This window comes from Hyperolius riggenbachi, chromosome 6, assembly GCF_040937935.1.
Source record: "Hyperolius riggenbachi isolate aHypRig1 chromosome 6, aHypRig1.pri, whole genome shotgun sequence".
Classification (NCBI taxonomy): Eukaryota; Metazoa; Chordata; class Amphibia; order Anura; family Hyperoliidae; genus Hyperolius; species Hyperolius riggenbachi.
This window is the reverse complement of record NC_090651.1, coordinates 120,828,320-120,854,906: the sequence shown is the minus strand read 5'-3', so window position 1 is coordinate 120,854,906 and position 26,587 is coordinate 120,828,320.

Genomic DNA, 26,587 nt, shown 5'->3' with positions numbered 1-26,587 from the left:
AACTGGCTGTCAGTCAATGCCTGACATGTTTCGCCGCTCTAGCGGCCTTTTCAAAGGCTAGACAGCTGTAGAATGAGCCTTGTAGACGCCATCCATGCGTCTTTTGAATGCCCAGGGGTACGCCCATCTCGCCGACGCCCACCCAACACATCACCGCGCACGCCCGTCCAAAGCCATAGGCGGGCGTGTGCGCAGCGCATCACTGGAACGCAAATGCGCTCCATGCAAGCAGCCCCCGGATGCGCAACCTGCGCCAGCCGGGGATGCCGCATGTGACACAATGCGCAGTAGCGAGGGCGTGAGGGGAGGACCCGGTGAAGAAGGGCGGGCCATGGCATCCAAAAATCTTACACAAAAAAATTAAATAAACCAGAATGAAAAATAAGAATAATAAAACATAAACTGAAACCTCATATATAAATAATTAAATGAAACATATGAAAAAAAGGAAAACCAAACAAAGAAGGGCATAGGTCGAATGCGCGTCACTGCAGGCCTCAAAGCCAGTAAACAAGACCGGCCAGGGGCTTCCAGACAAACGGGCAAACGAACCCCATGCCCTACAAAATTATTTTTGTTATATACAGGAAAGAAATGGGCAAGTGGCTCCCAGTGCAATAAATGAACCATAGAATGGGGTATATAAATCTATAACCCCACATAGTCAAAAAAGAGCAGAAAATTGCCAACAGTGGGAGGAAAACCCCCAGTGCAGCGGGGGGGGGGGGAGGAGAAAGGGAGGGGGGAGAGAGGGAAAAAAATTGGGCATCTCATTCCACTACATTTCAAAATATGTTTGTTAGGTAGCTTTATTGAGTTACATGAATCCTGTTACATGAAAACACTTTGGCACATGAACACCAGAGAGGCAACAACTGTTCCTTATGATATAGAACCCAAAAAAGAAATAAAACAGCTGAATAGTTTTTGTAGCTTTTTCAGGAACCCCAAGATGAAGTCAAATACATTTCATTTTATGGTCTACACAACCCTGATATCTAGCCCTGGGTTAATACCATGAAAAATGTTTGCTACCAATGAAACAACTCAGTCTATATTTTTCCCTACAGCTAGAGTTACATCTCAGATTCCAAAGAACCTTATCTGACTTCAATTGTTGCTGTTGTTTTTTTAGGAGGTTTCATAATTTTACATGTCATGTTTGTCTTCTTGATGTTTTAATGTTTCCTGAAGTCTGGCATATGTAAAAATGGGTCTCATATAGGTGTGATGGTGCATCATTATTCCTATGTCAGGAGACAGCATTTGAATACTTGTTTATTGCTATAAATGCTCTTTTCATATTGGAATTTCATTTCTTGTCAGACTTGAATATGTGTCACTATGAAAGATGTAAGCTGTAATTTTGATAACTATGACTGTCTATCAGCTTAGTCTGTGTCATCTTTTTTTGTTCTTATAAGCACTTACTATGGATAAATAATCATACTGTTATAAACAAAGGTTAAAGTGATTTAACTTAACATAACAGTGTTAAGGGTTTCAAAAGATTATCTCATTTTATATTATCCAATGCTATATTTTTTAAAATCTTGATTAATTAGTGTCTAAGAGACAAAAGACTTTCTTTAAAGATGAGGTGCATTCATGGTATTTCCAAAGCATCTTATATTCACAGTGAAAAATGAGAGGAGACCAGGTGCCAATGGTGCAGTATGTCAGATTTGTTTAGACTTACAATAATGAAATGTTGTGGATTTTATACTTACATGGGTGGGTTGCAAGTAGTGTTGGGCGAACAGTGTTCGCCACTGTTCGGGTTCTGCAGAACATCACCCTGTTCGGGTGATGTTCGAGTTCGGCCGAACACCTGACGGTGCTCGGCCAAACCGTTCGGCCATATGGCCGAACTAAGAGCGCATGGCTGAACGTTCCCCGAACGTTCGGCTAGCGCTGTGATTGGCCGAACGGGTCACGTGGTTCGGACCCGAACGCGCTCTGATTGGCCGAACTGTCACGTGGTTCGGGTAAATAAATACCCGAACCACGTCATATCTCCGCCATTTGTCTGTGGGTTTAGCTTTGGGTAGGCAGGCAGGGTAGTTCGCGCTCCAGCCACGCTAGCCAGGGTCCCCCCCAGTCATTGTGTGTCGCTGCTGGGAACAGTAGTACACCGCTCGTTCAGCCACACTATATAGCATTCTGTGTACTGTTCTGTGTCTGCTGGGAACAGTAGTACACCGCTCGTTCAGCCACACTATATAGCATTCTGTGTACTGTTCTGTGTCTGCTGGGAACAGTAGTACACCGCTCGTTCAGCCACACTATATAGCATTCTGTGTACTGTTCTGTGTCTGCTGGGAACAGTAGTACACCGCTCGTTCAGCCACACTATATAGCATTCTGTGTACTGTTCTGTGTCTGCTGGGAACAGTAGTACACCGCTCGTTCAGCCACACTATATAGCATTCTGTGTACTGTTCTGTGTCTGCTGGGAACAGTGGTACACCGCTCGTTCAGCCACACTATATAGCATTCTGTGTACTGTTCTGTGTCTGCTGGGAATAGTAGTACACCGCTCGTTCAGCCACACTATATAGCATTCTGTGTACTGTTCTGTGTCTGCTGGGAACAGTAGTACACCGCTCGTTCAGCCACACTATATAGCATTCTGTGTACTGTTCTGTGTCTGCTGGGAACAGTAGTACACCGCTCGTTCAGCCACACTATATAGCATTCTGTGTACTGTTCTGTGTCTGCTGGGAACAGTAGTACACCGCTCGTTCAGCCACATTATATAGCATTCTGTGTACTGTTCTGTGTCTGCTGGGAACAGTAGTACACCGCTCGTTCAGCCACACTATATAGCATTCTGTGTACTGTTCTGTGTCTGCTGGGAATAGTGGTACACCGCTCGTTCAGCCACACTATATAGCATTCTGTGTACTGTTCTGTGTCTGCTGGGAATAGTGGTACACCGCTCGTTCAGCCACACTATATAGCATTCTGTGTACTGTTCTGTGTCTGCTGGGAATAGTGGTACACCGCTCACCCGTCACTGTATAGCATTGTGCTCTGTGTCGCTGCTGGGAATAGTGGTACTGTATAGCATTTCTGTACTGCCACTGTACTGCTGCCAGTCAGCGTGTACTGTAAGGATAAGTGAAATGAGGAAGAAATCCGGTGAAAGAGGGAGGGGCAAGGGAAGAGGTGTTTCCCCTGACGGTTCACGTACAGGCCACAGGGGAGCACCCAAGAAAACCCACTCAATACCGCCCATGTTGTCCAGGACAACAACCCTCACAAATCCAAAAGAACAGGACCAGATAATTACTTGGATGACCTCTCAAGCGTCCAGCAGTGGGTTAAGCAGCACCAGCACATCACGCACGAGGTCCGAGTCCTCAGCCAGTTACAAGGAGCCAGTGGGCACAAAGCTGACACAACCGGCAGCGACACCACGCACACAACTGCCAGATAACCAGTCCGATGAATTACCTCAGGACACAATGGGGTATTCGCAGGAGCTATTCCCAGCCCAACAAACTTCCACCTTTCAAAGGTCAATGGAGGAACAGCCAGAAATGTTGTGCCCGGATTCACAACTGTTAACTGTGGGAAATGCACCGCGCACTGAAATACAAGGCGAGTCCGAAGAGGACTCGGAAACCCAAATCCCAGAGCAATTTGGGCAGGAGGGGTTGCAATTGCAGGAGGTCGGCCGACAAGATCTGGAAGACGACGTTGGAGTGTGCTGCGCAGAGGTTGTTGTGGGGAGCTCTACTCCACGGCGGTGGCCCACAATGACATATGACGAGTTTGAGGAGATGGAAGAGGAGGGTATGGACAATGTGGACAGAGACCCAGATTTTGTTTGTGAACGAGAACATCGCCGTCGTAGCAGCAGCACAGATGAGTCTGTTGAAGAACACACTGCTGCACGAGTTCGCCTTGTGCCACAAGGTAGGCGGCGCGCAATTTCAGGCACCACAAGCGTGGAAGTTCAAGTGAGAGGCAAAAGAGGAGCAAACAGAAATCGCCAGCAAGGAGGCAGGTGCTCCAAAGTCTGGGCTTTCTTTGAAGACTGCACTGAGGATGTTACCATGGCGATTTGCAAGGTGTGCAAGACCCGCCTGAGCAGGGGGAAAAATATTAACAACCTCTCCACCACCAGCATGAGCCGTCACATGCTATCCAAACATCCCACTCTTTGGGCAAACGCGTCAGGACAGGGTACCAGAAACAACACTGCCTCCCTTGGGTTCACCAGACCCGCCTCAGCAGCAGCAGTAGCCCAGCCATTGCGTGGTTCACAACATTCACAAACATCAGACGACGCTGACACTGTCACTTTCCGGAGTAGTGCTCTTGAGGTCTCCCAGTGTTCATCAAACACAACAACCAACAGCCCTTCCGTGTGCAGCGCTACGGTTCAGTTGTCTGTGTCGGAGATGTTTGAGCGCAAGAGGAAATTGCCAGCAAATGACCCCCGGGCCGTGGCAGTAACAGCCAGCATAGCCAAGCTTCTGGCCTGCGAAATGCTGCCATATCGATTGGTGGAGACAAACAGCTTCAAGGGGCATGATGTCAGTGGCCATCCCACGTTACGTGGTTCCCAGCCGCTACCACTTTGCACGCTCTGCAGTGCCTGAGTTGCATGAGCACGTGGTCAGCAAAATAACCCGAAGCTTGAAGAATGCCGTTGCCTGCAAGGTTCACCTCACCACTGACACCTGGACGAGTGCGTTCGGCCAGGGTCGATACATCTCCCTTACCGCGCACTGGGTGAACCTTGTGGAGCCTGGCAGCGATTCCTCACCTGCTACGGCACGGGTGTTGCCAACGCCACAAACAGCTGCACCGCCGTCCCTCCCACTGGATAACAGCAGCACCTACCTCTCTGACTCCTTCTCCTCCAACGCATCTCAAAGCTGTACCTCATCCGGAAACGCTAACCCAGCAGCAGTAGGATCGTGGAAGCAGTGCAGCACAGCTGTTGGCATGCGTCAGCAAGCGTTGCTGAAGCTAATCTGCCTTGGGGATAAGCAGCACACAGGGGAGGAAATTTGGAGGGGAATAAAGGAACAGACGGATTTGTGGCTGGCACCGCTGGACCTGAAACCGGGCATGGTTGTGTGTGATAATGGGAGTAATCTCATTCGCGCTTTAAGGTTGGCTAAGCTGACACACATCCCTTGCCTGGCGCACGTGATGAACCTAGTAGTTCAGCGGTTCCTGAGGACATACCCAGGCGTGCCCGATCTGCTGTTGAAGGTGCGTCGAGTGTCCAAACATTGTAGAAATTCCAGTACTGCTTCGGGGGCACTCGCCAAGATGCAGGAGCGCTTCAATCTCCCCCACCATCGCTTGCTGTGTGATGTCCCTACGCGCTGGAATTCTACGCTGCACATGCTAGCCCGCTTTTGCGAGCAGAAGAGTGCAGTGGTCCAGTACATGACGGCGCAGTACCAAGGCGCATCCGGCCAGCTGCCAAGCTTCTGTGGATCCGATTGGGCCAACATGTTGGACCTCTGCCAAGTCCTCCAAAATTTTGAGCAATCCACGTTGCTTGTGAGCAGTGACAACTCTTCAGTCAGCATTACCATACCACTGCTGTGTTTACTGAAGAGGTCGATGTTAAAAATCAAGGAAACAGCTGTCATGATGCAACTGGGGGAATCTGAAGGAGAAAACGATCAGCGTGATGGTACCAACATCAGGCCATCCGCCTCAGGGAACGCTGGCCCCAGCAGCTATGACGAAGAAGAGGAGGAGGAACAGCTGGAGTTGGAGCAGGAATTTCATGCCACCACTGACGAGGGCCAGAGCGGTGCACGTTGGACTTCCACAATTCAACGCGAATGGTCAGCAGAAGCAGACCAGGAGGAAGGTGACGACTATGATGCATCACAACAACTATCACAACGCTCACAAGAGGATGATGAGGATTCTGGTAGGACTCTGGCACACATGGCTCAATTCATGCTAGACTGCATTGAACGTGACCCACGCATTGTGCGCATTCTGGACAACACCAATTACTGGGTTTATACCCTTCTGGATCCACGGTACAAACACAATGTTCCAAAACTGCTTGAAGAAAGAGTCAGACAGGTCAAAATGGAAGAATACCAGCAGGCCCTTGTGGAGACTTTAGAGAGGAGATTGACATCCTCCCCCTCCTCTAGCCAGTTGTACGCAGACAGACTGACTTCCGCAAACCCAGGACGACCAGGAGGGCAGCAAACAACGCAAGCCGCAGCTAGTACCCAAAAGGGAATGGTATCGGCAGTGTCCTTGGAGTGGGAAAATTTTCTGACACCCATGCAGCCGCAGCCCACTGAACAGCAAGCGTGCAGATCCACCTCCAACACCGATCGCCTGGAGAAGATGGTCAAGGACTACATGTCAGATGGCGTAGCTGTGTCGAACCATCCATCTGCACCCTTCAACTATTGGGTATCGAAGCTAGACACCTGGCACGAACTGGCAATGTACGCAATAGAGGTGCTGGCTTGCCCGGCAGCCAGCGTTATGTCGGAACGCTGTTTCAGTGCTGCCGGAGGCATCGTCACAGATCGGCGTATCCGCCTCTCTACAGAAAATGCAGACCGTCTGACTCAAATTAAAATGAATCAATCCTGGATTGGAAATGACTACGCAACACTCCAGGACCCCAACCAAGTAACATGACCAATGAACATCTGGGATGGTGTTGCGTTTCCGGGCCCTGTTTATTGAACCTCTCATCTGTATTACATTTATGACTGCATGGCGGCAAAAAGCATTGCTGCTATATCCGCACGCTTTTTGTCCACATGCAAGGCCTGGGTTGTTGTGTCTCACAAAGCGTGGCCTTCTCCTCCTGCGCCTGCTCCTGTTCCATCACGTCTGCTGCTGCTGGGTTAGCGTTGCCGCGTGGTCCCTGTTTATTGAACCACTTATCTTTATTACATTTATGACTGCATGGCGGTACAAAGCCTGCTATCCGCACGCTTCTTGCCCTCATGCAAGGCCTGGGTTGTTGTGTCTCACAAAGCGTGGCCTTCTCCTCCTGCGCCTGCTCCTGTTCCATCACGTCTGCTGCTGCTGGGTTAGCGTTGCCGCGTGGTCCCTGTTTATTGAACCACTTATCTTTATTACATTTATGACTGCATGGCGGTACAAAGCCTGCTATCCGCACGCTTCTTGCCCTCATGCAAGGCCTGGGTTGTTGTGTCTCACAAAGCGTGGCCTTCTCCTCCTGCGCCTCCTCCTGTTCCATCACGTCTGCTGCTGCTGGGTTAGCGTTGCCGCGTGGTCCCTGTTTATTGAACCACTTATCTTTATTACATTTATGACTGCATGGCGGTACAAAGCATGCTATCCGCACGCTTCTTGCCCTCATGCAAGGCCTGGGTTGTTGTGTCTCACAAAGCGTGGCCTTCTCCTCCTGCGCCTGCTCCTGTTCCATCACGTCTGCTGCTGCTGGGTTAGCGTTGCCGCGTGGTCCCTGTTTATTGAACCACTTATCTTTATTACATTTATGACTGCATGGCGGTACAAAGCCTGCTATCCGCACGCTTCTTGCCCTCATGCAAGGCCGGGGTTGTTGTGTCTCACAAAGCGTGGCCTTCTTCTCCTCCTGCGCCACCCTCCTCCTGTTCCATCACGTGTGCTGCTGCTGGGTTAGCGTTACCGGTCCCTTTTCCTGGAACCTCTTATATGTATTACATTTATGACTGCATGCCGACAAAAAACATGTTACCTGTGCAAAGAAAACAGACATTTCCCGCATTTAAAAGACAGTTTTCCCTTTGAAACTTTAAAATCGATTTTCTCAAAAACTATAAGCTCTTTTTGCTAATTTTTTTTTCCTCTTGTACCCACTCCCAAGGTGCACATACCCTGCAAATTTGGGGTATGTAGCATGTAAGGAGGCTTTACAAACCACAAAAGTTCGGGTCCCCATTGACTTCCATTATGTTCGGAGTTCGGGTCGAACACCCGAACATCGCGGCCATGTTCGGCCTGTTCGGCCCGAACCCGAACATCTAGATGTTCGCCCAACACTAGTTGCAAGATTGCAACCAACAACTGAGCCTGTGGGGAGACACCCATCCACGCTCTGGTTTTCCAGGTACCATTAAAAAGGAACTAGATGGTGTTACTCCTAAAAAGTAGCCTAGGGCAAGCTAAAATACCTTAACCTCCAAACTGAAATGTATCAATTACCAACAAACTAATTCGGAGGTACCTGATTCAATAAAATACAGTTTAAAAAGGAGAGGTAGTGTTTATCTTATCTCACCTGAAGAATAAGGCCAGTGTAACTGGAAAACAAGGTTTATTATAGCACTTAATATGGACTAATGGTTTTTGGCCACTTTAACGTGGATTTATTTGGGAAATCTGAATTTGTCTTTAAAAGATTATATTTCAAATGATGTAAATTTAATTTGATTTGAGAAACCTGTAAATGCCCTGTCTTTACAATGCAAAAAGTGAAATAAAAATTGAAAAACAACAACAACAAGGTTTTACTTTGTTTTACATTGCTTGTCATTTTTGACCGGAATAATGTGTATTTAAATTGCACAGCAGAGGTCAGCCTCTTCCTGTGTCTTTATATTCAACACAATTGTCGAATGTGAAGACACAGGAAGAGGCTGACCTCTGCCATTTGCCATGCCTGCTTCCTTCCCATGTCTTCCCTCTGACCGATCATTTCCCAACCTTCTCACTGCATGGTTACATCCCTCTCCTACATTCCAGCACAGAGTGCACAACAGTACTAATTACCAAGCAAACAGATTGCAGGGAGCACATGGGGGATGGACACCGTCAGCAACCAGGGCTAGGGATCACATCGGCTTTTGATGATAAATAATCAGGACCGGGAGAGCAGTATAGTTAAATATTTATTTTTATAGAGTCACACAACTTCAGGTTTGCTTTAATTAGTACAGCCATTGTGCACTGTCCTAAAGTGTGTGGAATGAATATGGTGGGTCCAGCAATGTCACAGATAACATACTTTCAGAAAACAAAGTAATTGCTGGCACTCAACACAGGGTGGAAACACTCACTTGGAATTGAAGTCAACACTGTGCTCATGGCATAAGCAGTGAAATCAATTTGAAAACAGGATTCCAGCGTGGCAAAGACTTCACAACATTATTCCATAGGGAACAGACAAATAAGAAGCATGGGGGTCGGCCTTACAGACATTTCACGAGTCTCCCTGCTTCATCAGAGGCCAGAGATAATCTCTGACAAAGTGGGTAGACCCGTGGAATGTCACAGCTGGTTCTCCGCATAAACAACAGGTCAGTTCCTCTGCCAAGAGAAAAAACGCACTCTCACCCCATAAAGAGTGGAGCTCACCAATTTTTCTAGACTACAATTACAGTAGTCAGCTATGCTTGGAGGTATTTACATAGGCACCTCTCACCTTCTTTGGTTTTCACAAACTCTCCATACTTACATCGGAAAAACAATCTCTTCACCATGACCTCTGATAAATAAATCTTGCAAGCAACTTTCCTCAATATTTAAAAAAGTAAAAATTTTATTCTAAAATATACCCACATTTACTGATAGGGGAAATTTGGAAGATGGAGTGCTTATAGCAGAAGGTATGGTATAGAAAAATTCAGAAAATATTCATAAGCCTTTCATGTTTTTCTGATATAGAATATGGTTCAGAAGATGGTGTAGATAGCACATTTAGATAAAACAGGGAATATTTGAATATTTTAGTTATTTGCAGCACTGTAGACAGCTTGACAAGGTTTTAAATAGGAGTAAGATCTGGGAGTGAGAGAAAGAGAGCGGTAGAAAGTGCTAAAAACAGTGCTTATATATTAACTTTACAGGGAAAATATCTGTAGCAGTTAAACATGAACAGTAAATAAAAGTTAGTAGATAATGTGCTTCTAGGTCAGGCTGAAATACTGGATACACATTCTGCTAAAGAGTGCTGAAGTTACAGAAATAAAGCAACATTAACTGTAGGGAATGATGCCGTGATTTCATTTCGCTCTTTCAAAAATATTTATGCTGTTGAAGTCGTGGTTAATCTCCCGACTAATGCCGCATGTTGTGGTCTGTCTCTGGGCTCTTCCCTGGTCACCTTACAAAGGTTAAATGCAGGGGTCCTGCAGTTGCGAAAAACCATCATGTGTAGATAATAATAACAGTTCAAATACAATAAAACAACTATGGCCTCTATTCTGTTCTGCTTTTTCTACACCCAAAGGAGCTGTATGAACAAACTCTGTATGTTCTAAGAAAAGTAACATAGAGAAAATCTGAAATTAATTTTTCAAGGGTCAGGTCACTCAGTGTTTACATTTGAAATTAGGGTAGGGAGGAAGTGGATGCATAGTTTGCATAGTTCTTGGAGACCCAGACAGCAAGATTTCTGCACCTGATATCATTGGTCTGCTTACTTGTTGCTACTAAGGCTACATACACACACTCAATAAGTGTCACCTATCAGGATTGAGCTTGATCCTTTGGACCACACTGCAGTGCATGAATGGTGTTAAGGTGCTTCCTGTGACTATAGCTAAGGGAGATGTCTGCTTCTGTGGAGTTGAGAGGAGGCATGACAGTGCAGCTGGCAATGGAGTGGTTTGTAGCAAACCATGTGCGGAGGAGGACAATGCAGTTGAGAATTATTGTTGCTAAAGATCTGCAAAACACAAAAAAAAATGCACACTCCCAGCTAGCACATTTCTACCTTTATCTGATCAGCAGGCAGCATGTTAGCCAATCAGGTGCAGTGGCACACACCCTTTGTCTTCTGTATCAAATCTAGCAAGAATTGCAAAAGGGGAGGCTTCGGTCAGATATAATCATAGATTATGTTACTTAGCAGGGACACTGCGTGCAGGTACAACCCCGACTTGGTCCCCTCCCTAACCACTTACCTACCAACCACATCCTGGAAGCTGCAAAAAGAGAAATTTAAAACCACAAACACTGGTTTACACGAGAGTGAGGTGTCCCAGACTCTGCCACAGGCCAGGACCCCTAAACCACCATGCAATACCTAGAGGGAGATACAGGTGAGCTCTGGATATCTCATATTGGATTGTGGTTTAGGGATCCCGGACCTGTGGCAGGGTCCAGGACCCCTGACTGTCATGTGATCCAGTGTTTGTGGTTTTAAATTTCTCTTCTTAAAGCTTTCAGGATGCGGTTGACAGGTGAGTGGCTAGGGGGTGGGGGTTGTATCTGCACGCGGTGTCCCTGCTAAGTGACATAAACTATGATTATGTCTGACCAAAGCCTCCCACCTGAATGCTGCTAAATTTATGCAAGTTATGCAATTCCTGCTAGATGTAATATGGAAGACAAAGGGAGCATACCATTGCACCTGATTGGCTGACTGGCTGTCTGCTGATCAGATAAAGGTAGGAATGTGCTAGCTTGGAGTATGTATTTGTTTTTCATGTTTTGCAGTCAGCATTCAGTTTAGAGGCAGTGTGGATGATTCCCCTGGTGGTGAGCGTTCCAGGGCTCATCTGTACTTCCCTCTAGATATCACATTGTGGTTTAGGGGTGCCAGCCTGGGGCAGAGTCCGGGATCCCTGATTGTCGTGTGAACCGGTTGCTAAAGATCTAGTATGCCTCTGGGGACCATAGGAAGGAAAGTGGTGTTTGTTAAAAGGGAAATCAAGATAGCTGCCTCCATATTTTCTAATTGCAGGTTTGCAGGAAAAATATAGAGATGGAACCTGTAAGTAATACAATAGACAGGCCCATATGCAATTATCTTTTTTGCCTGACTTATCTCCTAGGAGATAATTTTTCATCTTCTCTTTAAATTAACCTTTCAGAACTTTGCAATTGAAAAAGTGCCAAAACGTAGGTGAAATACTACTATTAAAATTCTTCTGAATATTTTCTTGCTTGCTTGTGGCTTAAAAGGTATTTTTATTGACAAGTTGTAAAAATATTACCTAGGAGAAAAGTCAGGAGAAAAAGGTAATGCATATGGGCCATAATGTTATAAAACATAGAAAAGGGAAATTGAAGTAGCAACTAGCAAAACTGGAAGCTGCAGAAAAGGCCCCAAGTGATAGTCAATTCCTCAAAAAGTTTTACAAATACATCAACTAAAATAATGAAGGATGAGAATGTAGGACTTCTAAAGGATGGAGCAAGGAACTCAGATGTGTAAGGCTCAACACATCCAATCAATTAATCAAGGTATTTTCAATCTGTTGGTCCTTATACTACATAGATTTGGTAAATCTGTTCAACCAGGATTGTATGGTGTGTGTTAAGCTTAAGACTGAATTAAATCTGAGATATTTAATGACTACTTTCTGCTTCTGTCTTTATAAAGGTGGCCACACACCATACAATTTTTTTAAATATCTGTTCAATTTAAGAATTGCAATCAATTTTTCTGACTGATTGTAAGATTTCAAAAATATGACCAATGTACCACACATGTATGTTCATATTTTTCCCCAATTATGATAAAAATGATTAGAAACTCTGACAAAATTGCTAGGGTGTGTATATTAATAAATTGACAATCTAACACACACCATACAATATTTAGGAAGATTGAAGAAAAATATCTGGCATTCTGGATCGAAAAAAATTGACTAGAATGGGAAATCCGATCGGATTTTTCAGTCGAATGAAAAAAAACCTTAAAGCGGAATATAACCCTGCATTTCAACTTTGCTCTAAAACATTATTTACAGTATATTATATGCAACCAGCATTTTTTTTTTTACTAGACCAGCATTGGAAGGGTTACACAGGGCTTTAAAGTCCCTGGAGATTTTTGCAGACGCATCCGAACTTGAGTTAGATACTTTTTGTTTACACAAATGTATCTAAGTGTTTATTGTGACTCATCTCTCTCACTGAGAAGGAGTTGGAGGACAGCCAAAGAGTGTGTAACATTTCTAAATATATACATATAACTAAATAGAATGTAAATATCTGAACGTCTGCACGGAACTTAAAACCTCTGTGTTTAACCCTTCCAATGCTGGTCTAGTAAAAAATAAATGCTTTTTGCATATAATATGCTGTAAATAATGTTTTAGAGCAAAGTTGAAATGCAGGGTTATATTCCGCTTTAAGGAAGATGCCTTTGCCTTACGATAGCATTGTGGGTTATTCCCAGCCTTTTGCACTCAACATTAATGGTCTATCACAGGAAAGAGTGCAAGGACATCTAAATAAAATCAGCATAGATAAAACACCTGACCTAGATCGCATCCATCCCAGGGTATAAAGGGAGTTGAGCCCAGTTATTCACAGGCCACTTTACCTTTTTTTCTGTCATTTTCATTAAAGAAAATCAGGTCCATACAACTGATGTACAATTACTGCTTTCCCATTGTTCTAGAAAGAAAATAAATTAGAACTGAGAATCCATTTACTTTTAAGTTTAATATAAGTTGTGTGCAAACTGTGTAAAGGTATCCTAAGGGATGTTATACAAATGTACATAGAGTAAAGTAGTAGTATCTGTCCACACTCCGATAGTCGTATGTAAGGTGCAATGATCCAGCCACCAGAGCACCAGGTGGCAGTCAACAATTTGTATAGCAGAAGGATCAGCACACTCAGTAATTTGTTGCAAAACTTTAAGCTCTTTTAATACACAAACGTTTCCATAAATGCACTTCGTGTACAACAAGGACCAGCAACTTGCAATAGATAGGCGCCAAAGGCACCCAAAGTCCATCAAATGCCTGCTGTCCAAGATCCACACTTCCCAGAAAAACTGTGTCTTAAAGCATGGTGAAAGACACTGGCCTAATGCTTTTCGGGCAGCAGCCCGTCTTCAAGCTGACAAATGTGCACATTTATCGGCTTGAAGATGGGCTGCTGCCCGAAACAGCATTAGGCCAGTGTCTGTCGCCATGCTTTGAGAATCATTTTTCTGGGAAGTGTTGATCTTGGACTCTATTCCCTAATGGACTCTTTATACAAGTTGGCCAGCAGGTAACTTGTGTGTACCTCAGCAAAGCAATCGGTCTGTCTTAAGCGTTGCAGCTCTTGGTTCCTCCCTTGTGAATGGTATCCAGGCTACCTATGATATGTTGCACTTAGGCCTATATACAGCATGCAGTTACAGAAGGTTAGTAATAAGAGTAACGTTGAAATTAAAGTTGAAAGTCAGAAGTGGCTCTCTGGAGCCCGTTGGCTGTTTTATACTAGCCCCTAAAATGTTAAATGTGACATCATCCAGCTGGGGTGGACCCATAACCCATTGCGTGCTATTGGCTGATAAGAACACGTGATAGCATGACAAGCGCAGTCTTTACTGCTCATGCACTGGAAAATTCCATTTTCCAATGACCTGTCCCCTTGGTCTTAGGGGAACATTCTTTAATGTACTTGTGAGAATATTTTCATAACAATGGCTCATGTTTATGTTGTTTCGAGTCAGTTAGTCTGGCCTACACACTGGATATCTCTGCTACAGCCTTGGGAGTTACAGCACAATGTTCTATTGAACATTTCTAAGAGAAATTCTCCTTAAAGAGACACTCTGCAGAGCAAATCTTTTTACTAAACCAGTTAGGTAAAGTGACTGAGGCCTCCGAATTCAAGCATATCATACTTAAAATCTAACAGCCCCCCCCTGAAAAGGCTTGATCTGCAGATCCCTAACCTCTGGTTCAGACAGCACCTATGATTCTATTTTTATGTTTCATTTCTCAATGCTCGTGCTCACACACTCTCTCTGCTCTAGGTGGTTGTCCCTGGGAGAGAGAGCAAGACCTCTTGTCCTCCTTTTAACCTCTCTGGGGATGCCCTATGTCTAGGTCCCTATTGACTGGACTCTCAGCATCTGCGTCACATGCATATCACTTACAAACTTGCATCTTCATTGGCTACCAATTAACCAGAGGATCCAGATTACACTCTTAATCCTAACCTACAAAGCTCTCCACAATCTCTCCCCCTGTACATATCCTCACTAGTTTCCAGATACCAACCCAATCGCAATCTCAGATCTGCTGTTGTCCTCTAGAATTACCTCTTCCCATTCACGTATACAAGATTTTTCATGTGCTTCACCCCTCCTATGGAATGTCTTTCCCCAACACATTCACCACTCTTTAACCTTTGTTACCTTTAAACACTCTCTCAAAACTCACTTGTTCTGACAAACATACTTCCTCCTCTTTGTCCTAAGGCCAAGTTGCACTAGATATCCTAAAACACACTACCTCTAGGTATGTTTATTGTATACTGTCCCACCTTTTGTTTTCCCCTATTCCTTTAGATTGTAAGCTCATAAGGACAGGGCTCTCTCCTTGTTTTGTGTCTTGGAATTCATTATACATTTTATTCATCATGTTACTTTTTCACTGTCATTATCAATTCTGTATTTTGTATCAGTTCTGTATTTTGTCACTAATTATGTATTTTGTAAATTGGTGTATTCCATTTGTCTGTATTATTATGTACCCCATGTTTATTTCTTACTTTGTACAGTGCCCGGGAATATGTTGGTGCTTTATAAATCCATTATAATTATATTAATAATAAAATACTTTGCTCTTAGAAGCCCAGTTCTCTGGCAGAAGATAGATAAAAAGGGCCAATAATTCATATATTTGAGACACAGGGACAGACTATTTCAATAAGCTCAGACAAAACAAGAAAATCTGCTTTTTTAAGTTTTTAAACAACGTAAAACAGTGGTATATCTTAAAGTAAATTTTAGAAGTAGGAGGATAGATTCAATTGTTTATCTAATCATTTTGTTTTCACTAAAGTGTCACTTTAATGTGATCTAAAGCTTTGCCATTTGAGCAAATCCAACGAAATTTCAAATTAAGCCTGTTAATTCTGATTTCTGAACAGTATTCTATTTACATTCAAGTAAATACCTTCTGTGGTTAATTAAAAAGCCGCCATAAATGCAATCTTCACCAAATTTGACAGTAATCTTTAATAGAATTGTGGGAAAAGTGAAAAAAACAACATTTTTCAAAAAAGACCTTGTAGTTTGGGGAAAATTAATTTTCAATACTTCAAAGAAAAAAATGTATTTTAAAGTCTGCAAAATAACATTCTGCATTCTCCATTAAAAGCAAAATTCCAATATTTACATTGATGGCAGAATTCTGCTGCTGAATATCATTTTGCGGACTTTAAAAAACAATTCCTAAAATATTCAAAATCAATTTTCTCAAAAATTACGAGGTCCTTTTGAAATCCTTTTTTTTCTTTTTTTTACTTATTACTACTTTCTACTGAGAGAAAATATGTTACGGGAATGACATGGTGTCCACTCTTTAAATGCAGGGAGTGCCTTAATCACATCACCGTGGGATTTCTTGTAAAGAATGCTTTTTTTTTCTTTTTCTTTTTGCTCCTTTTAGGTTAGTATGTCTTTCTTAAGTGAAGGTTTGGAAAGGAGTGGCCATATCTACTTTGAACAGTAATCACGATTGAAGTGACCCAGAATTGTTAGTAATATAAAGTGATCATTGGTGATAAAGTGGGTAATCAAAAGTTACCTTCAATAAAACTAGAGGTCAAATTTTCAGAGATTGGAGCAATTCCTCGGCCAATGACTTGGGATGGTCGGAAATGCCGATTTCTAATTCCATGGAAATTCAATTTCCACCAATGCTGATTACCGATTCTGCGGATTTCCAATGTCCATTTTTCTATTTCTGTTTCTGATTTCCGAGGAGGTTTTTTTGGTCAATTTTTGCATTCTCTGTTTGGCAAAATACTTCTGAGTTGACTCTGCATGCTTTGATTGGTCCAGTGCTTATGAGTCCTGTGATTGGGTTAGAATTACCGGGTTGTGGTAATGCAGTGTTTCTGCAGAAATCGCATTTCCAATTTGTGATTGGAAATGCCAATTCTGTGAAATCTGAATGAACATCCCTACTAATGAACCCATCATTAAGATACTTTGAACAACAGCACTTATTTACACATATTTTACTGGTTGTATCTTTGGAACAAGTAGAAAAAGTAGAAAATTCTTTTATCGTGCATTTTTCAATGAAGGTAACCTCCAGGTATACACTTTATTATCATGCTCCATTTTGCTTCTCAGGTTTATTGCTGGGTCACTTTAATACTTTCCGCTTTGCTATGATAGCCGTGGCACTGCGGTCAGACAGTAAAATAAACAGCCCATGTGGGGTCCTCCCAACCTTTCACACTAATGTGCGCAAAGCTGTGGAAAAGACGATATAATTAAAAGGTAAGGCAAACATCTGTTCCAAGAGGTTAAAACGTTACTGTTACAGCAATTTCATTGCTGAGATTAAGATAATTGCAAATGTCTAATTGTCATGATTCTTTCTGATGTCACCAAACCTTTTTCTTTTTTAAAAGAGTATGTTGAGAACAGCCTAAATCTTTTCAAGCTCACTTTAAAGTGTGTTAGCAGGGATGAGCAGAAACTACGCCAGTGCGGATTTACGCATCGTAGTTCGCATCTACGCATCGTAGTTCGTAGGCAAAGTTTCAAAACTGCGCTTACGAATTTACGCATAGCGAAGTACCGCAATGCGTAGTTTAGGCCCGCTACGTGTAGTTAACAGGTGTATTGTGAAGTAAACTATGAATGCATTACGCGCGGCTGTTTTTCCGCGTACGATTGTATGCTTACAAAATTACGCATTAGAAAGGGGAATGTACGCATAGAAGAGTTCCCGGTATAAGCATTTAAAGAGGTAATAATGCGGAAATTTTTTGGAATAAGGGCATAAGCGTCCGCATACACTACGCTTCACACTACGCGTAATTGCGTATTTTAACGCGTAGTCTACGAAATGCATACAAAGCAAATACTTGATTTGGAAGCAGTAGTTTGGCGAAGCGTAATTGCGTAAAACTAAGCGTAGTTCCAGCGTAGCGAAGTTGGCTGACTATGACCATCCCTGTGTGTTAGTATCTGGACTAACTTCTGGGATAAATCTGAAACAAATGGATTCGGTATATAAAGAAATATAACAATGCCAGTCTTTTTCCTTCCAGTGTCATAATATTGCTTGTATTTTTAGCATTTTACAGTCAAAACTGTGCCAGTTTAGGCACACATGGAATATGAAGAGAATGAACTGTAAGATTATGAGCTATAGTGAGGGAAGGGTAAGACAGAGCCAGGACAGACAGATAAAGCCAAAGGGCAGAAAGAAACAGAGAGTGTAAGGGGAGTAATCAGAGAGGAAGATGGAGAAAGTATGTTATAGACTGTAAAGAGAGAGGAAGAGCGAGAGAGGAAGAGTCATAGAGACTGCAAAGAGAGTGGAAGAGTGTTAGAGAGACAGCAAAGAGGGCAGAGGCAGACTCAAAAAGACAGGAGAGGTTGAGAAGAGGGAAACAGAAAGCAAACAAAGAGGAAAAGAGTGAGAGAGACCAGCCAACAAGAAGAAAGTTAGACTAAGGGAGACAGCAAAGTGGTACATAAAAAGAGTCCTAGAGATGGCAAAGAGGGAGAAAGAAAGTGAAAGACACAGCAAAGAGGAAGAGAGAAAGGTAAGAAAGAAAACAGAAAACATAGACAAAGGTAAGAGAGATAGCCAAGGGGAAAAGAGAAAGACTGAGTGACACAGCAAAGATGGTGAGAGAGAACTCTCTTTTTTATAAGCTGTGGACGGATAATTATGAGATTGCATTGGTCACTGGCTTCCCTGAATTTTTGTGTCTCTGCATCCCATGTCCGTGTGTGTGTATCCCTGAATTTGCGATACTGCGCATGTGCCACAGGGACACTCTTTAAACAGGGAGCAGGACGGGCCAGGGGGCCGCCAGGCAATCATGGGTGCAGCGCATGCACGCTTACTGTGCGCAGTGGCGGCGGACACAGGGAAGGGGACAGAGGGGAAGGAGGGGGCGTTCCAACACAGACTTAGAGCCTGTTTTTAAACGGGCTTAGGTCTACTAGTCTAAAATAAGTTTCTTACTCCCCCACCTGCAGTGTCCCAGTCACTTGCTAATGCCTGTCTGCATTTGTCTGATTAGGAGCAATAAACAGCATTTGCACAGTGTCCAGAGTTGTTTTTATTTTTGCTTATTTTTGAAAGTATACTCATCTAAAGTAAAATCCACTTTCCAATTTTTCTTAAAAGGGTTCTTTCGCGAAAAAAGTAGGCGGTTAAAAAATGTGACAGATGACAGGTTTTGGGCCAGTCCATCTTTTTAAGGGAGATTCTCAGGGCTTTCTTTGTTTTCAACAGCATTTCCTGAACAACAGTTGCAAAATGTAACTGACATAATAGTGTGCAAGTGATTAGGGAGGCCGGCTGGTATCTTGCTATTTTGGCAGTTAAACTGCTGTTCAGGAAATGCTGTTGAAAACAAAGAAAGCCCTGAGAAACCCCTTAAAAAGATGGACTGGCCCAAAACCTGTCATCTGTCACATTTTTTAACTGCCTACTTTTTTCGCGAAAGAACCCCTTTAATTGATGTTACCTCTTTACATTTTTCTTAAAGAGACACTGAAGCGAGTAAAAAACTTGCTTCTTCTCTTATATTCAGCAGGGGCATGTGTGCCCTTGCTAAACCGCCGCTATCCCGCCGCACAACGGGGGTCCCTTACCCCCCAATTCCCCCTCTGCAAAATCTACGACCAACTTGGTTGTAGATTTTGCTGCTCCTAGAGGCAGGGCTAATGGCTGCAGCCCTGCCTCACAGCGCCGTCTATCAGCGGCGTATCGCCGCCTCTCCCCCACCCCTCTCAGTGAAGGAAGACTGAGAGGGGCGGGGGAGAGGCGGAGATACGCGCTGACAGATGAGTGTGAGGCAGGGCTGCAGCGGTTAGCCCTGCCTCAATGCGTAAGAGATCCCCGGCGAGGACGGAGGGGATTTGAGGGATAAGGGACCCCCATTGTGCGGCGCAATAGCGACGGTTTAGCAGGGGCACACATGCCCCTGCTGAATATAAAAGAAGAAGCGAGTTTTATACTCGCTTCAGATTCTCTTTAAAGTGGATCTGAGATGAACTTTTACACATTGCATAATTGGGTTCCTTTCCTATTGTTTATAGGACATTCCTCAAGCCAAATACTTTTTAGTTTTTGTTTTAATACTTTAATTCCCTATAAACTAAAAAACGCCCACAGGTTTTCAGAGAGTCAAGGCACTTTCAGACAGTAGCAAGGGCTCATGGGAGCTCAGTCTGGGTAGGAGGAGGGGGAGGTATTACTAGCCAGAGATTTCAGAGGCCGAGGAGAGGAGGGAGAAGGAGGGGGGATTCGTTTTTTTTGCTCAAGATGCAGATAAGCCTGCCTCTGTAATGTTTACAAACAACATGGCTGCTGTCATTGTATCACAGGAAGAAAGAATCATATTCTATCATATTCTATTAAAGCTGTTTGCAGCTAGATTTGTTGTGTAAACTATCTAAACTTTAGATAAGATATATAGACAAGTTACTTGTTATAGTTAGTTTTTCATCTCGGATCCGCTTTAATTTTATACTCTTGTGGCACTTTCCATGTAATTCTCCTTGTGGACTTGTGTTCCTCCCATTATGTAGCATAAAGATGTCTACAAGAGGAGTATCACATGTCCCAGGAAGATCTCTCTACTTATTTATTCTTATGGCCCATACTCACGGGCTACAATTGTCGCCGCAACACGCGTCGCGTGCGTGTTGCGGCGACAGGTCGCCCGTGAGTATGGGCCATCGCACGGGCGTGCACCCCGAACTGTCGCCCGTCGTTGATGTCGCCAGGCGATTGAAAGTTTCAATCGCCTGGCGACAGTCGCCGCCGCACCTCCGCCGCAACTGTCGCTAGTCCGCGTGAGTACGCGGACTAGCGACAGCAACCTCCATTGAGAATGTGGAGCTTCCAGCGAGTGGAGGAGGAACGTCGGGGACAGCTTCCGTCTCGCCGCTGGTCCCTCTTCCGCGTGTGTACGCGGAGGGACCTGCCGAGGAGCTGTCGCCGGCCTGTCGCCCACACGCTCACGTGTGCTGGCGACAGGCAACTTTTGCTGCCCATGAGTATGGGCCATTTCAGACTGGTTGGTACTTTGGACATTTCTGTTTCTCCATTAGCCCCAGGATATAACAATAACCCTGCGATCCCCGACATCACAGGGGGCCCAGGGGCATACAGTTGAATAAGCCACATGTTTAAAAGGGCTCGGGATAACTGTAGTAGACTATTGGTAGTTTTACCAATATTCTACTACATTCATATAGTAAAATATATTATAATAATAATATTTACTGATATTTTACTATTACTTAACCTCACCCTACTCTCACAAAGAACCCTCCCCTGGTGGTGCCTAACCCTTAACTCACCTTGTGGTGCCTAATCATTAACACCTCCTGGAGATGCCTAAACCTTAATTCCACCCGCGATGGTGTCTAACCCTTAAACCCCTTGCTGGCAGGGGCGGCACCAGAGGGGTGCTTTGGGGTGCTGAAGCACCCCCTAAAATTCTCCAAGCACCCTATTAGCACCCCCTGGCGTGAACTGACTTTTGGTGTCTAATAGACGCCGTGGTCAGTTCACCGGCAGCAGCAGCCTGCAGCTCCGGCAGCGGTAGAGCAGGGCTACGGGAAAATGGCATCCAAAGCCCTGCTCTGGAGACTTCGAGTCTTCAGTGCAGGGCTTCGGGCACCATTTTCCCGTAGCCCTGCTCAGCACGGGAGTTTCAGTTGCTGGCTGCAGAGGATCGTGGGAGCTGCGCGCCAGACGGAGGTTGGGCGGGACAGAAGTTCCTCCGGTGAGTAAATGTTTTTTTTCTATTACAGACAGGCAGCCAGCCAGGTGTATGTTCTGGGCAACTCTGCTACACGATTGAAGTGTTTTCTGGCCAGGTCTGCCTGCCACATGATTGCACGTATTTCTAGTCAAATCTGCTGACATGATTGCACATATTTTCTGGGCAAATATGCCGACATGATTACATGTATTTTCTAGTCAAATCTGCCACGATTGCACGTATTTTCTGGTCAAATCTGCCGACATGATTGAACATGTTTCCTGGTCAAATCTGCCACATGATTGAAAGTGTTTTTTGGTCAAATCTGCCGACAGGGTTGAACGTATTTTCTGGGCAAGTCTGCTCACATTGCGTGTATTTTCTTGAGAAAACCTGCACAATTATGTGAATTTTCTGGGGAAAGGATCACCAAAACTTGGGCCCACTGTCTTTGTGTGGCACTTTTAAAGGGAACCCGAGGTGTGAATAATATTGAGGCTGCCATATTTATCTCCTTTTAAGCAATACCAGTTGTCTGGCTGCTGTGCTGGTCCTCTGCCTCTAATTCTTTCAACCATAGACCCTGAACAAGCATGCAGCAGGTCAGGGGTTTTCTGACAATATTGTCAGAACTGACAAGATTAGCTGCATGCTTATTTCTGGTGTAATTCAGTTCACTACTGCAGCCAAATAGATCAGCAGGGCTGTCAGGCAACTTGTTTAAAAGGAAATAAATATGGCAACCTCCATATCACTCTCACCTCGGGTTCACTTTAAATTACAGTTAGCTCCGCCCTCATCCGGTCATGACCACGCCCATTTTTTGCTGCAGGTTGTAACCACACCCATTCAGCTACCCCAGAAATTGGTCCAGCACCTGCATAGCACCCCCTAAAAAAAATCCTGGAGCCGCCACTGCTTGCTGGTGTCTAACACTTAACCCCACCCCTGGTGGTTTCTAACCCTTAACACCCCTGGTGAGCAACTAACCTTAACCTAACCTTAACACCATCATCTAGTTTAAAAGGGCATCGAATTGCAGCTACAAATAGTGGATACAAATTGCGGCGACAAATAGCGGCTACACATAGAAAATAGCAGCTACAAATAGCGGCTACAAATTGTAGGCGCTATTATAGCAGGCGACAGTTTATTAGTGTGTGCACCAAGATTTCTGTACCACAGCTTAAATCAATAGGGGAGATAGCTGCGTCCTTTTAAACTTGTGTGTTTTCAAATGATTCTGTGTGGGCTATGGGGGCCCGCTCCTGTGGTGAAGTGTATAGTAGCGGCAGAAGAGGATCATACTTTACCTCATCCCAGTGTGGGACAGGTTCTCCTCACTCCTCTTCAATGTAACTCCACACTTAATAGCCTACCTCCTTACAGCTTCTGATGCATGTCATATGACATACAGAGACAGGAGCTGTAGGGAGATAGGCTATATGAAGTGTGGATGCATTGAAGAGAGGAGTGAGGAGAACCTGCCCCACTGTCGGAAGGCGGTAAAGTATCACGATCCACTGCTGCAGCGTAGCGAGATTTGGGAAGGTTCAGAAGCAGCACACACAGACACAGGCTACCTGTCTTTTCAGAGGGGGAAGCACACAGTTTATCTGCACTTTTATGCAGGAGAGTAAGTGGCATTTTCAAAATAGAGCTTTTTACAGCAGAAGCAACTTTCACATAAGAATGTTCCATTTGGGCATGGACCATTAACTAGGCTGTCATATGGTATATATAGATTTGCATTGGACTTTAAAAATAGGGATCTTCCAGAGGCAAGTTGTTAAAATTGAAGCTGCTGCTAGAAATACCATAACAGTTAGTGGCTATGTTGGCATCTGAATCATTGCTGAAGTTATTAGGATAGTAACTGGAATCCAGTGCTATTATTATTATTGTTACAGTTAACAAGTAATATGCTGCTCTGATTCATTTTAAATTGAAAACACATGCCTTTGCTACATACGAAATACTTTTCTAGTTTAAAAAATAACTTTATTATTTCTTCCTCTCCTTTTTGGCAACATGTCATGTAACCAAAGTCTCTCAGGGCATGATTTCCGCATATGATATCAGGCAATCCTCCCTAGCTGCAATAATTAGCAGTTGGAATCTATTAACTGTCATTTATATGTTTGAAACATCCATCAAGTTGTAACTCATCAGCTGCCAGTTGGAAAGTAACAAGGTTGCTCAAAGGTATCGGGTGACAGAACAAACTCATTATTGTGGGATATTTTAGATTCTCTTGTGAAAATGCTTGCCCATTATATTTAAATGTTCCAGCACTTGATACTCATCAATTTGGGTAACTCTGACTTTATACACTTCTCTGGCTGAGTTAATATTCTAGACAGGGGCAGTGAAATTATCAACTTTGCAAAAGGTTAATTACCTGTTCAGTTATGCTTTTAGAAGATCGTGATGTTTCTTCTGTGCCAACCCACAGTGCTCATGTTTGGATGCTGCCCCGAGAGAACAGTACAAATGAAGTACTAGTAGCAGGCACATTTATAGAATTTACATATTTACTGTAATATAACATAGATACATTTTTGCATTGGTTTATATCAGATGCATAACTACAGATCATGGGACTTCCTGGAAGAACTTTGATACCTCACCCCTCTTCTCCCGTAGTGACTTAAGCAGCCAGGGACTCCATCTATAAGCAGTCATATAACAAGGCAAGCTACCATGACCCCAAATGTTTCAGCACAACAGGTGAGGCCACCGTGATTCCCCAAATCAAGTGGGCCACCATGAGACCCTTATGTAATTATGCCACTCAACGTAGTCATGTCCCCCTGCATAGTTTTATTCCAAGCATTATTTCCATTCTCCCCCAGTAGTTTCATGTCCCTCCCCATACTGCCATGTGCCTTTTTCTCTCCCCAAATATGTATATACATGTTCCCCTACTGCCTCCACTCCAGTATTGGCAAGGCATTTAAACTTCAAATAAAGCCTTTATCCCAACCCCACATTTGTTGCCATGCCCCTACAAAAAAAATGTGTATCTTCTCAACATTCTCAGGCCCCCCCTAGTAGTGCCATTTACCCCCCTACTATTGTCATACCCCCCCCCCCCCCCCCCCGTCACATCTTCCCCTCTCCCCAACATTCCCTTTCCTTCCATCTATCTCACTCTCTCCAGTTGGCTCTACTCTTCTTCTCATGTGCATAATTTACTGTGCACTCCTGTAATTTTGTATGACTCAATCCCAGCACCTGCCAGCAATGATGTAGAGGGGAGGATGTAATTACAAAGTAGTGTTTATTTAGAACACTAATGTTTCTCAATTACTCTTAAAGCCATTTAGACCAGAAGATGTATAGGACTTTTATCAAAAAGACATTTTAGTTATACTTGGCAGTTCTTCAACTCCATTAACAACAATAATAGAGCTACAGTTGGGCTGGCTGCACATGTGCGGTTCTGTCTGCAGGTGTTTCACAAATGCAGTCCGGTTGTCAGGAGCCTCTGTGCATGCACAGTTCTAAAGAAAATGAGCTACATAGGAGCAGAATGCTCCCGGTGACAGGATTGCACATGTGTACATGCACAGAGGAGGCAGGGCAAAGGATCAGGATTCAGGAACACTGCCGAGCCCAAGTCTGCCAGGAATGGACTGTGCATATTAATTGCCCACCCATCTCCAAGACCTGGTGCAGCCGCATAGCACACAGCCTGAGCCAGGCAGGCAAGTTAGTTAAAAAAAGTGTAGTTCTTTGGATCCACCCATGTTTTAATCTATTACCACAATTAATCTATGTACACAGGTGGGCTGCAGGCCCCTGAGCCAGGGCCCCCCATGCTTCTCCTCCCCGGGGACCCTCACAGTCACAGGGCTTGCAGTGGCAATTGCTACGCCACAATTTATTTATAAAGCTGGTGGTCTGCAGGTTCTGCAGAAATATTGGAAATTTTTAGATCACAATATTCATAAAAGGGGCAATTGGAATTGTCGCTTTTATAGGTTTTTGGCAGTTTTTCATGATCATCATATTGGCCATATTTCTATATCTGCAATCAATCAACATGATCACCACTTCATTGTTCGGCAGATATCCGTCACCACTTTTACTGTGGCAAATAGTGTTGGGCGAACAGTGTTCGCCACTGTTCGGGTTCTGCAGAACATCACCCTGTTCGGGTGATGTTCGAGTTCGGCCGAACACCTGACGGTGCTCGGCCAAACCGTTCGGCCACATGGCCGAACTAAGAGCGCATGGCCGAACGTTCCCCGAACGTTCGGCTAGCGCTGTGATTGGCCGAACGGGTCACGTGGTTCGGGCCCGAACGCGCTCTGATTGGCCGAACGGTCACGTGGTTCGGGTAAATAAATACCCGAACCACGTCATATCTCCGACATTTGTCTGTGGGTTTAGCTTTGGGTAGGCAGGCAGGGTAGTTCGCTCTCCAGCCACGCTAGCCAGGGTCCTCCCCAGTCATTGTGTGTCGCTGCTGGGAACAGTAGTACACCGCTCGCTCAGCCACACTATATATAGCATTGTTTACTGCCACTGTGTACCTCGCTCAGCCACGCTATATATATAGCATTGTGTTTTCTGACACTCTGTGTACATGGCTTAGCCTGACTAATATAGCATTGTGTGTACTGCCACTGTGCACCTCGCTCAGCCACGCTATATATAGCATTGTGTGTACTGCCACTGTGCACCTCGCTCAGCCACGCTATATATAGCATTGTGTGTACTGCCACTGTGCACCTCGCTCAGCCACGCTATATATATAGCATTGTGTTTTCTGACACTCTGTGTACACGGCTTAGCCTGACTAATATAGCATTGTGTGTACTGCCACTGTGCACCTCGCTCAGCCACGCTATATATAGCATTGTGTGTACTGCCACTGTGCACCTCGCTCAGCCACGCTATATATAGCATTGTGTGTACTGCCACTGTGCACCTCGCTCAGCCACGC